Source organism: Haliaeetus leucocephalus, unplaced genomic scaffold, assembly GCF_000737465.1.
Source record: "Haliaeetus leucocephalus isolate CR32 unplaced genomic scaffold, Haliaeetus_leucocephalus-4.0 Scaffold932, whole genome shotgun sequence".
NCBI lineage: Eukaryota > Metazoa > Chordata > Aves > Accipitriformes > Accipitridae > Haliaeetus > Haliaeetus leucocephalus.
In genome coordinates, this window is record NW_010973368.1 from 5,919,752 (window position 1) to 5,932,931 (window position 13,180).

The following is a 13,180-nucleotide window of genomic DNA, read 5'->3' on the forward strand; positions in this document are numbered from 1 at the left end:
GCTCGCTCGCTCGCAGCCTTCCTTGGGGAAGTTGTCGGGTGGCTCAGGGCGTACAAAGGAAAAGGCGAGGTCTCCTGGCCCCTGCTCCCGGCTCCCTGCTTGGTCCCTGGCGGTGGCTTCCCGGGAAACCCAGGGGCAGGAGATAACAGGGAGTCAGCTTCCACTCCGGCAGCAAGGGAGAAGGGCAAGAGGGGTGTCCGAGGGACGCCGGGGGAGAGGGGGAGGGAAGGAACGGCCGGCCGGCATCCTGCCCCTGAAATGCTGAGCAATGCTTGGCAGCTGGACCAGCGCTGCCTCTTGCCCAGCTCTCCTGAGTCTGCCCACCCTGAGGGGAGTTGGCCCAGGCCTGGCTGAAGCGGGGGCTCTCCTTCATCTCTACCTTCCCTTCTCCTCTCTCCTAGGTCCCTTGGCTTCTGCCTTCAGCACATCAGCCAGGAGAGGCAGGCAGGCCAGAGCCTGGCCCTTTCCCTGCAGGGCTGCAGGTCAGGGTCAGGTCTGGCCAAGGTGTGAATCCCACAGCAGCTCTGCTCTGCCACCTTTTAGGTAAAAGTGGTGATATACTGGAAAGGCGACTAAAGTCTCTACCTTTGTACCCAGCTCTGTCCTTCTCCTCCCAGCTTGCTTTTCCTTTAGCTATTCCTGTTGGAAACCCTTTGGGGCAGGGACTGGCTGATCCCTCATATCCCTCACTTTAGCATAATAGGGACTCTCTCACACGGTCCTTGAGTATTGCTGTAAATAACAGGGCTCCTGCTGCTAATGACCAATAGTCCATAACTGAGTTTCACATGGGTGGTGCTTAACAGATAGTCTCGATGTCTGACATGGCACTGGTTCCCTTCCTGTGTGGGCCCTGAATGTGTTTCTCTTGCTTTTTGGGGTGGATGTGAACTTTGGGGTAGAAGTGGGAGATTGACAGGCTGAGAGGATGCTGCCACTTGTGTCTGCAGAACTGGCTGTGCACCTCCAGCTCAACCCGTTTCGCCCAGCGCCATTTCGGTCCCAAATCCTCACCTCTGCAGCGCGGTGCTGTTCTGCAGCGCCCTGGGCTTCCCCCTCCCACACTGCCAGAGCACCGGCAGCCTGCCCTGCAGTGCTCCCAGCCACCTTCTTCCCATACCCTCCAACAGATCTGCCAAAGCACCTCCTGCTAGCGCAGCCCTGCTCTGTCGGTGCTCAGTTGTGACCCGCAGCATCTGCCTCCTGGCTTTATTCCTGAGCCCATTCCTTCTCCAATGTGCCTCGGCTCAGACCTGCAATACTGAGCTCCTTCTACAACTCTGCCAGTGCACCTAAAGCCTTAATTGGAGATCCGTTCATCGCTGTGCCATTTGAACTCTTGAGACTGCTCTGCTGGTCATCCGAGCGCTTATCCGTGACACTCCACGTTTCAATACCCCTGTAAACCTGACACAGCCCTGCCAGCACATCCTCCTAGCACCTGCTGCAGTCACGTCATGCGGCATTTCAACCAACTGTCCAGGGCTCTCCTTCCCTTCCTCTCTCCTTCCAAGAGGTCCTCTCCCTCATTTCTGACACTGGTGCTTCTTCTTCTGGTCCTGCATAGATGTCCTTCTGTAGCTGAGTGCTCCTATGATGGAAGGGGGTAGCAAAGTCTGGCTCATAGGTCACTTGTGAGGAAAGGAGAGAAGGATGTCGCAAAACATGATAGTGGTTAGCCTTGATGTAAAAGGCAGGCAGTAGTCTGTGGGAGAGTCCACAGTCTGTTTCCTGGTGAAGAAATGATAGTTCTTTTCTCCTCGGTGACTTTTCCATCTATCCTGAAAGCTAAGCAAAAGCTGTTATCAACTTCAATGAGAGACAGGCATTTTTTCTGTGTCCTTATTGCAGTAAGGAATCAAGGGAAATGGAGAGCTCGGGGAGCTCAGGCTGGTATGTAAGCCAGCCTGAGATTTTTCTTCCCTTTCCTAATCACGCCATGTAGCAAAGCTGGCATGGAAACCCCCTTTGGCCATGAGTAAGGGCTGGGGGGGGGGGCGGGGGAGAGAGAGGAAAAAGAGACCACAAAGACAGCTGGTCTTATAAACACACGCATGGTTTATTTTTGTGTTTTCTTTCACTGTTGCACGACAGAGGCCCTTGGAATTTGGATCCGTGACAGTGTTGAGGAGTCAGATCCCAGGGAGGCCGTGCACTCATGTGTTTCCTGGGATTTTGATTATTTTTTTTTGCTAAAGGGAAATAAAAAATTCATTCTGACTCCTGCCCTACTTGGTGGCTAAATTCATACTGGTTTCGGAAAGAATCAGGTCAGGATCCTGGCCACCCTGCTGCGTTGCCTCCCAGTCCCGCAGTGCTGGGACCACCAGGACTCAGTCTTGTACTTAAGCATATCTTCCTTTTTTCTTTTACATCCCAGTGGATTTCAATCTGTTTGAAGAAGCAGATTAGTGTCTAGCACAGAGGAAAAGTAAATGTCTTGCAAGCAGTGAACACTTGTTTGGAGTCTGTGCTTAGTGCTCCTTTAAAATCAGTGGAAAACCTTCTCGTGGCTTAACTTGAACAGGACTGAGCCCAGATCTGGCAGTCGTTACCTTGCTGGTGTTACGAGAGTTAATTCTGAAATCACTGAGCTGGTGCTTTCCGGTAGTTGAGCTGCAACCTGCAAATGTAAAACTTGGCACTGCGCATCTTCTCAAGGAGAAGGTCTTTGTAACAGGTTTATCTCCCTGTCAGGAGGGGAGTGAGCCTGTCCAGGCAGGGGACTTCAGCAAGTCAGAAGAAATCTTTTTTCCATGTGAGGACCTTCCTAGACTGGCAGAATCTTTCTCCCCAGACAATAGGAAGGGAAAGCCACGATTCCTCTTTGTTCCACTAAGGTCTTATGAAACAGAGGGAGGAAGAAAATCTAGCCGTGTAACAAAGTTGGGGCTGTGTTTATTGACGGTCCACATGTGCTGAATCCTCTTGCCTCCCCTTAGCTATTTAGCACCCTGCTGGGTCAGCTGCTTTACCAGAGCCTGCAGCAGTGGCTTCACAGCCCCTTTTTCCACATCCTCATCGCCTCAGCTGATGAATAATGCATGCCTCTGGTTGACAGATAAAATGAAGAGATTTGTGCATGTTTTGTCTTAGTGATGAATTAATTAATTTAGTTTCTTCTTTTCACCTCCAGCTGTTTTTTCTCTGGCCTTTCTTAATGGATGGGGAGCAGGGGTGCGCAGAGGCGGTGTGTGATGCCTGGTGCAGATTGCCCCAGCCTTCAGAGTACTGCTGTGCAGGGGCAGCTGTGGGAGCAGTGGTGGGTGTGGGGGCATTTTTCTTTTGGTTTTCACTTTGTGGGGACTGGGCTTGCTCAGGCTGTTGCACAAGTCACAGCAAAAAGTGAAGGCTTGTCGTGAGGACTGGCAGTGAGCAGTCACCAGACCTTGTAGGTGTAACTCTCAGGCCTTAGTAAATTCTTAGAAGTTCTGTCATTTGTTTGAAGCTTTTCCATCTCTTATGTCTTTTTTAAAATTAGCAAATGAGAATGAATGCTTGGACAAATCAAGAGAGTATTTCCATAAAAGAGGCAGGTATTCTGCAAACCAGTGTGAAAGCTTGCCACGCACAGCTATGACAGTGTACTCTCTTTATAGTACATATGCCCTACTCCTTGCTACTCCTCTAGTGTGACCTATTCCTCATCTCAAGTGTCTTTGTTACTGCAATCCTGTCTTTTCTATAAAATAGAAAACTAATTCCCAGTCCTTGGTACTTCCTGTTCCCCAGTACCAAGCAGGACCTTCCCTGTTCCTCCATCATCAGGACATTACTTTGAGCAAAGGTTGGTAGCTTTAACAAAAGGGAAAAAATCATCTATACAGAGCAGTCAGTGATCCAGTAAAATTAACTTCATTCAGAGCTGAAATTAGGGTTGTGGTTAAGTTCTGCAGAGGTGAAAAGCTAAAAATCTGTCTACTTTCTGTGGCTCACCTCTAGTCTCCTACCAACAATGAAGCCTAATTTTTTTGTGAAGACTAGTGATTCTGTATGCCTGAATGTTTACATTCCTTTCCTCAGAGACATTAACAATGACTAATATTTTTAAAGAAAGGTGAAGTCCGCTTAAATTGTCTCAAGCTGGTTATCCAGAAATCTAAGCATCCAAACTCACTAGTCACTTGTAGTCTTGTTTAAGTGATCAGGTCTGAGCTTTGCCCCCCTGTGCTGAGCCTCTGTAGCTCTTCTGAGAAAGCACAGCGTTCGGTAGTTGAACACAGGAAAATTCTGGTATACGCAAAGGCTGTTGCCTCAAAACGAGGTTACTATTTGACTTACTCTTTGCATACTTTTAGATGAAAGTTTCTGATCAGATGCTTTGACTTTTCATTCTGTGCACGGTATTAACTGTTCCCAACTTGGAATAGTTTGTGTTGATCTGCAAAATTGAAGCTTAAGTCTGTTCACTGGGTACTTGATCCTGGGAGATCCCCGTGATCTTATGAGATCTGAAACGTGAGAAACCTAATGCTATTGTTGAACCCTGTCATTCTGATTTAATATATGTCTCTGTGCTCTTTGAAACATTGCTCAGACCTGTACTGCTGAAGGCACAGTCTCTTAAGACGTGTTTAAAAAAAAGGCCTTCCGATAGCTACTTTGTGCTTGCTCAGTATCTTACAGCACATTTTGCAAAAGTGGGAATGCTAGTCCTGAGTCAGAATTAGATCAGGACTTTTTTTCTCCTTATATTTCCTTTGCAATTTAGACTGGAGAGAGGTTTCTTCTTCTCTTTATCATTTCTGCTTCTGGGTAATATAGCTCTGACTTGTCAGGCAACTGCCACATTCTACTGCAGAGGTGACTGCATTTCAAAGACAGATGAAGGATCCTGCTGTATGCTTTGTATAGGCATTGAAGTTGTAAAGAATATTGGGTTATGTGACACAAGCTACGCAGTCAGAATGCTGCAGAATGAGATCAGTACTTTTTATAATATTTCTACATTTAAAAAATGGAAGAAATTCTTCTTAAAGATGCTGGCCAGTTTTCCTGTGCTGTTGGAAGCTCCAAATTCCTTACACAGGTCTCACTAGAAGCAGGAAAAAGTACCAAGGACATCTAAGATGCGAATACTGATAAGAACAGGATAGTCTCCAGCTGGCGGTGGGGAAGTTCCATGGTTTGCCATACAGAAGGTAACTGAATAACGAGTTGGAACTTCTAAGTGCAAGGAACAGAAGTTTTTTTCTGGGAAGTACACAGGATGACCATTCTTCCATTTTCTCCATTTCCATGTGCTATGCCTTAAGAAGACCAGCTCTCTGTGTAGTTGCCCACAATGACAGTCCTATGCTGGTTGGCAGACATTATTTTGTTTTTGCATTTCTGTTGTTCTGGTGGGCTTTGATGACTAAGAAAGGTCGCTTGTACTAGAGAAAAAAAGGTGGTTTTCATGTCTGTGTAACCTCTGCACACAAGATGACATGCTGTTGACCAGTGGCTCTGATTTGTTGTATGACCTTGGTGAAACATTACCTTTCTTTCTGACTTGTTTTCTTCATCTGTGAAATGAAAAGAAAACCATTTATCTCCGGGGTGAGATGAGCAGTGCTGGTGCACCTGTGTGCTTTGAGACCCCTGGCAGGGAACCGCAGAAGTGTATGAAATCCTAATAGTCCTCTTGGGCTTTAGACGTCAGAGCAACTTAAAAGAGCAGCCTGCTTTGATCTGTCCTTGAAGGACAAGCAAGACGCCTTCATATTCTGGACATAGATCCCAGTAGCATTTTCCCTCATGGCTTAAAGCCTGGACAGGCTCTTGTGCCAAGTGCCAGCATTGGTGTTTCCAAAGGAGCAGGAGAGCATTTTGGCCGGAGTGCTGGTTGTGCTGTATTCCAGGCAGCTGCTGGAGCCAGGGGCCTGCGATTCACCACGGCTCCCTGGCCACTCTCACAGATTACCTCTTGCACTCTGTGTGTGTGTGTTGTTTTTGCACATTAAAACATAACTACTTATACCCCTGAGTGACTTTCCCCCAAACTATGAATTTTAAGTACTTCCGACACTGTCTTTTAGAATTTGAATATAATTATACGCTTTGGGTGTAAATTGTGGTTTTTGCTACATAAGAAACTAATGGAAATGATCTGCCTGTTCCTGTAGTTTACAGATTATATGCTTTAGATCTGGGGATGTATATTTAGGCTGCTTTTCTGTATGGTGTATTAAAATGAAAATGAAGTTGGTGTGAGCTATAGTGGTTACTAAGCATGAATAGCAGGCTGATAAAGGACATTACCAAATTGATACAGTGCTAGGGTTTATTTTATCATCTCTTAGTTTTGCACCTTTCATCTCTTTGCATTCTTGATGATGGAGAACAGGAGAGTGGAAAGTATTTCACAGTCTATACAGGGCCTTGTGTCTGCAGAAGCTCAAGAAGAAGACCCTTTGTCTATTCTGTGAATACCACATGGTAAAGAATCAGGGAAGACTTTGTTTTCTAGTGGGCTCAGGAGAAGAGTACCATCAGGCTGACTCGCCAGTTTAGTCAACAGGCCAGGCTTCATTTAATAACTGCAGAGTAAATCTGTCTCCATGCTATCCTTGGAACATGGTTTTGAATTTAGAACAAATTCAGCATACCTACATTAAGCAGATCAAATTATTGGAAGGGAGAAGGAGGTGAAGGTTGGGTTTTTTTCCAACAGTTTGATCTTTAACATCATGCTGGATGACATCAACTGATTGTCTGGACGTGTCTGGTGAACCCTTTGGTTCCTTGCTCATCTGCTGCGTTGCCCAGTGAGGGTTTTCATGACTCCCTGTCGCAGCTGGATCCTGCAGTTACAGCAGCCTGCTGCTCCTGCTCCAGCTGGTTTGCTTAATGACCCCAACCAGTGGAGACGTTACAGGGATGATGTCTGGAAATGCTTCTATCTAGCTGGTTCTGCAGGTTTGCTGTTTCAGCTACCAGATATTTCAGTGCACAAATGTCCTCCACCGCTGGTGAAGGCTTCAAACCATAGCATGAGGGCAAAGCAGCAGAGTACGGAAATTTCTCAAATAGCATCAAGAAGGCAGTTACAGGGTTGTTAAGAGAGAGAACACACAGTAGACATCTGTGTATCAAGCACACTGGTCATTAACAGTGTTTCTCCTTATCTCATCTACAGAGCATACATAAACATGGCTTTAGAGAAGCCAAATCTACCAGTGGTTTATTAAAATCGAAAACTTTTGGCACTGCTCATTTTGTCAAGCAGGAAAACTGGCTTCTTAAGCACGTACGTGTGCTAGCAAATGTTGCAAGATGGTTTGAGATCTGCCTGCCTTCTGCAGGGCAAGTGAATGTGTTTGACTAAAAGAAGAATTAACCTGAAATTATTGAGGAAATGCAAGTGTTTTCAAAGAACATAATAAAGTAAAAAGGCCTGATTCATTTTGATTCAGTTATTACACTGCCTGGACTATACACAGAAAATGGGCTCTGCCAAGGTCTCCACTTGGCTGTCTGTTCTGGAAAGATTCTCACTGTCTGGTTGAACACTCAGGAATCCGTGTGTTTATTGGATCAAAACCTCTGAGCTTCTTGTACTTCATCTTTTGTAACTTCCCTGAGTTACAGTGATCATCTAAGACGGTTTCACTCCAAAGAACATTGGAGCTTGTAGTTATATAGACACATTTTCTCACCTACAAGCACTGTGGGCATTTTAGTGGTATCTGGTGAAAGTGAAAACAGTAGGTTAAAACCTGACATTTTCCTCTTTCCTTTGTTTGTTCTTCTTGATTTACTTGTCTAATGATAGCCCATCTTAGCTTGTGTCACATTCTGATCATGCTACTGATAATTATGATGTCCTGGGCTTTCACAGAAGAGTTTGTCATTCACTGATGTCCACTGAGTACAGTGTTTAGGAATGCTGGTGGCCTGGACGGGACCTAGAGAAGTCTTAAGTTTATCTAGTCATCTGCTTCCATAAACTCTCTGTAGGATTGCAGGAGGAACCCCTGCTCCACAGTATCATCTTTTTTTTGCAGTTAAGTATGCTGAAGGTATTCCAAGTTTCCCTGATCTTGCTCCTCTGTCTGCAGTCCAGCATATTTCCATCAGTGTAGGTCTGCAAGATACTAATGGCTCTGAATGCCTTTTCACTTTTTGTTATCTCACCACTGAGTCTGCTCTCCTTCCTGTGCCCTCATGCATTCAGAGGCAGTTCATTAGAGGCAAGGAAAAGGCAAAGAAATTAATTTTCCTTGAGAAATGTTTTCAGCACCTTATACAGGCTTGAAGAAGAGAAACAGAGCAGAGAATTCTTACTATCTTACTTTAAAACTTTTTTTTTTTCCCTATGGAGAATCTGGAGAAAAAATGTCCGTGTGCTGCAAGCATCTCTTTACCTGGTGACTTTTCTGACGCTATGAGCATGCCAGGCTTGCAGTACCCTGGAACAGAGTAAGGTGATGGGGGTGCCTGTCCTCCAGAATTGATGTGTATTGGCCTAGGAAAAAAGGAATATGTCTTGTAACTGAAGATCAGAGCGGCAAATTCTGCTCAGATGAATGCCAGTGGTGTATATCTAAGCTTATTTCATTTCAGGTAATTGTTATTCCAGACAGGTTGGTTTCTACTTAACAAGCCATAGAGTCAGGCTACTTTTCCTTGCCCAGTCATTAGGAAAATACACACTGGCAAAATAGGCAGCTTCCACTACTGGACTAATTAATACTTGACTGCTTATTTACAGAAATGGTGAAAAACTGAGCCTTTTGTGCATTCCTTGGGGAGAACTTTTGTCAGTGACACCATATCCTACTTTGCAATGGGCAGTGCTGAAGCGGTTTTTCCTCAGCAGCAGCATGGAGCAGAACTGAGGACAAGAACCCCCAAACTTTTTCCCTAGCTCTTCCATTGGCTTACCTTGACATACTGGATGGTGAATTTTAGGGGCATATCATACATTGCCAGGTGTTTCAGTTTCCCTATGCTGTAGTGAAGAAATGTGATGAGTATTTAAAATCTCTTTAGATCCCGACATAACGCATCTGAAAGGAAAAGTACTATACTGTTATTGTTCTTTCCCAACATACCGGAAAGATATTTTTGAACTTCAGCCATAATATTTGGTCCTTTGAATTTGGGGACCATCACAGCACTATGGCTCCTGGAACTGTCTTTGGATGAAGTCCTGGGAATTCATCCCTGCAATGCCCTGAGAAGGATTGGTGCCTTTTTATGCAGCTAGTTCTGCAAAGAAATATTGATCCTCGTTGCAAAAATAGTGTCAGAAAAATGGGGAATGCCTGAGCTGCATGGTTAAATACAGTGTTTTGTTTTAGTAATTTCTTTCTGAGAGTGAGTGATTCTGCTGCTGGTGATGGTTTCATTTACTGCTTCAAGGAGCATTACGGGCATGCATTTCTCTTCACTGGTTCCAGAAATCTGGGGGGATTTTTTACACCAGTGACCCAAAGAGCTGACCACATCACCTCAGCCTCTACTTTCAGTGTCCCTGTTCACTGTCTTCTGCTGCTGTCACAAGTTAGATCTTGTCTGCAACTGTTCAATCAATTCATTTTACCAAAAATTGTGAACAAAATTATCAAGGTGATTTCAGCTAGCAAGGGAAAGAAGAGGGGAGGGAGAGAGGAGAAAGAAGATTGAAATTAAGCTGAAGTGTAAGTCAGTCAAGGGTACAATTCCCATTCTTTCTTTCTCTTTGATCAGAAGTAAGGGAGGCAAGGTTTATCAGAAGAACCATTAAAGATCCAAGTAGTTCTCAACAAAAGACACGGACAATTTGAAGCTGGAGGAAAAAATACACTAAAGAAACAGGAAAGGAAGGAGCAGTATCAGAGCTCAGCAGCAGGACTGCCCTGTTGGCTCCTCTTCGTCTGAGCTGAGGAGGTTCAGGTGCTCTGCAGAAGGCTGTAGGATCTGCAACTTGCCCACCAGAGCCCCATGCTGCTGATGTTCAATTTACAGTGGTCTTTTAGCCACACTTTTTTGTCCTTGGATCTAGACTTCAAAGTATTCCGTATGTTTTTACAAATCCAATTACTGTCATGACTGATTGAAACACCTATTTAGCTTTTTTTCTTTCTTTTTAATTTTTTTTTACCATTGTCTGTGTTCTTGGGAGTCTTACTGCCAGTATCTAGAACGAGATATTAATACATTTAGCTTATTGCCTACCAGTCTAAAGAGTCAAGGCACTTCTAAAAAAAATTATTTTCTATGGAGGGAGAAAGGGTGGATTCTGCTGCTGCTCAGCATGGGAAGAGCTCTGCAATGCTTTATTTGTATTACAAAGAAGGTCACTGGGACAGGCCTAGGTAAAGGCTGGGCTGTACTGCAGTCTGCAGTGGTGCCTCAGGGTGTGTGCTTGCCCTGCCTGTGCTCCCCTGTCACACAACAGGAGACAAAGAGGAGCAGTTTGTTCAGATGCAGTGTCTGAAGAGTAGGCATTTTTGCCAAGGCACCCCTGCGTGTGTACGTAGGGATATGTGTAGTATTTCTCCTCAGGGAAGCTTGCTTCTCTTCAGAAGCAGTATCTGTTTTTTACATTTCTGCTGAGATTTAGGATTATGCGTAATTCATGTCCATAGGGAAGCTGAGTTCAGATTCAAGAAGGGGCTCGGGATTGTGTGTAGAGACTGTTTCCCTCTGAATACTGAGTAAAGACAAAGCAGTCATATCTACAGGAGCTCTTTGTTTTTTCTTTTATCCCATTTCACAGCATGAGTGACCATCCTACAGCAACCCTTTTCTATAACTTTTTTGGGTTCCTGGATTCAAGGGCACCTTCTAGAGAGGCTGATTCAGTCCCTGGCCTTCATGTAGCCGAACTCGACCGTGTTTACAGAAGTCCTAGTTAGTCGAGGAGTTTAAAATATGGCAAGAGTCCCTGATGTGATATGACAATGCAATGTCATCATTTTATGGTGTAGTGCTAAAGTTTTCTAATTATTTATAAAATAAATGATTTCTAAATAAAATAATTATAAAATTAAATAAATATTATTACTTATATGATCCTCAAAAACCAAAAAATGCAGTGGATGGCTCTTGTAAAACATGAGATTTCTGTTATCTTTGCTGCTTACATCATCCTTGCTCTGTATGAATCACAGAAAGACAGTGCAGTCTTTCCAAAAGAATTTGTGGGAAGGTTTTAGGATCCTGCCATGCACACCTAGGCTCTATAAATTTATGGACAAGACTGTACTGTTAGAAAATCATTTGGAGTCTTATAGTCTACAGTCTTGTAGGCTACAGTCTTACAGTAGCAAAGATCAGGAACTAAAAAAGATTTTTGGTTCAAATTACAGTTGAGTCATGGATTCTGTCTGTAAATCTCTGAGGACAAGGCTTGGAAAATGTATGAGTGAATGTAGAAATTCACCGATAAAGAAATCCTGCGTTACAGTTGAGGTAAGCAAGGGACTAAACTGTCCCAGAATGCTGAGCTGCAGATAAACTCACAGTACAATCAATGATATGTCAGCACCAATTTCGGTTAGATGTTGATACACGATTAGAAGAGACATATCCAACCTGAAGGAAGAAATTAATCACAGAAGATGATAAGAATTTCCATACACATTGGTCCATCTGGTCTGGTATTCTGTCTCTGGCCGTGGCCAGTGCCAGATGCTACAGATGGACACAAATAAACTCTTTGATATATTTAATTGTATATCCCAAGGGAGAGTTATGGGTTTTTTTCCTTGGCCTCACAAATAGTGATCACCTTATGCTGTAAAGAACTGAAAAGGAGACTCATTGCAGTTTTATCCTAGTTATAATAACTTCACATGCCATTCTTTATTAATAGGTCTGTTTCTTATGCTAACTTTTTGCTTAGCTTTCTTACATTGCTATCTCAAAGCAGTTTGTGTAGCTTCTTAGAGCATCACAGCACTGATAGAGGGCAAGCAACCAGGTTTTGTATTTCTTGTTCTAAGATGAGAAAATGGGACACGGAGAGGGAAAGCAGTTTGCTGACTCAGAAACTGTCGCCACACTTAAACAGCCCAAGTTCTGCTGAAGTCCCTGGGTTTACTGCTTTCTGTCACTTCACTCCAGGCCATCAGGGTGCCTAATTAATAGGCTTTGGGGGTTAATAAAGTTTAGGCTATCTGAATGCAGCTGTGCACAAAGTCAAACCTGACAGTACAACCTGGCACTGGTGACATCCGGTCCACTGCATCTTTCACATTGGTTTTACTTCGTGGCATGGCTGTGTTTCTGTCTAGGATTTCCTTGCAGAAATATGTGCACAGGGGAAGGAGGCACTTGCATAGTTTGTCTGACACTACCAAGAAGTGTTGACTGTCATACTTAATCCATTCATGTACTTTGAGTCTAATGTGTCTTAAATACTTAGGTTTTACCGTTTGTGGGAAGGTTGTTGGTATGGTGCATGTGCATTGGGTCTTCTGGATTATTTAGCTCACTGCACATACATTATAGCATTGACCTGTGCATAAGCACTGGAAAACCGGATGTCCAGAAATGCCAGACATGTGTACGCAACCCTCCAGCTTCCTCAGACAGAATTTCCAGGTGGAAGAATAAGACATATTTGGGGAAGTATGTGCATATGGCAGCCATACCTCTTTCTCTTCCTAATAGTAACCTGCATGAGGGACTTCTAAGGACTGGAAATACGATATATATGTGTGAGAGAGAGACTACACATTGCTTTGCAGAAAAGGTGGATTTGTGTGCATTTGTGTGTAGTAAAAGCCACCTCAGCCATGCTAAATGCTGCCAGAAATGTTTTGTGTTCTGCCACCAAACTGCATAGGCATTAAGCCCGTTGTGTCCACTTTTAAACAGCAACTGCCATGTACTCACAGTGTTTCAGTTACAGTCTATGGTGCATAGAAGTAAGTCCTTTCTATTCAGTGTTTTCATCTAAACTAATGTAAACCTCCCAAAGAGCAGCTTTCAGACGAAAATATCCCACAGGGAAAGAGGCAGAGTGGTCTAAGCAAGGACTGTGGAAGCAACAACTTCTGCATATGGGTCCTGTTTTGACTCTGCCTTCTGCTATAGCTCTAGACAAATCAGAGCTTCGCCTCTGCATGCAAACTCCCAGGTGGTAATGGGGCATTGAAATAATTGCTTATTTCCTAGAGGCTTGGGAGGCATAACCAGCCTGATCTTACTTTTGCCATTACAAACCAGACGTCAAGACAGAGTCTGTTGTGCTGGCACCGCGCTC

At 44.2% G+C, this 13,180-nt stretch overlaps 1 protein-coding gene across 9 annotated transcripts in view; it reads left to right on the top strand.

Annotated features, from left to right (window-relative positions):
* NRXN3 (neurexin 3) overlaps nt 1-13,180 on the top strand; it is a 984,457-nt gene that overhangs the window by 600,931 nt on the left and 370,346 nt on the right. The gene's annotated exons all lie outside the window — the stretch shown is intronic.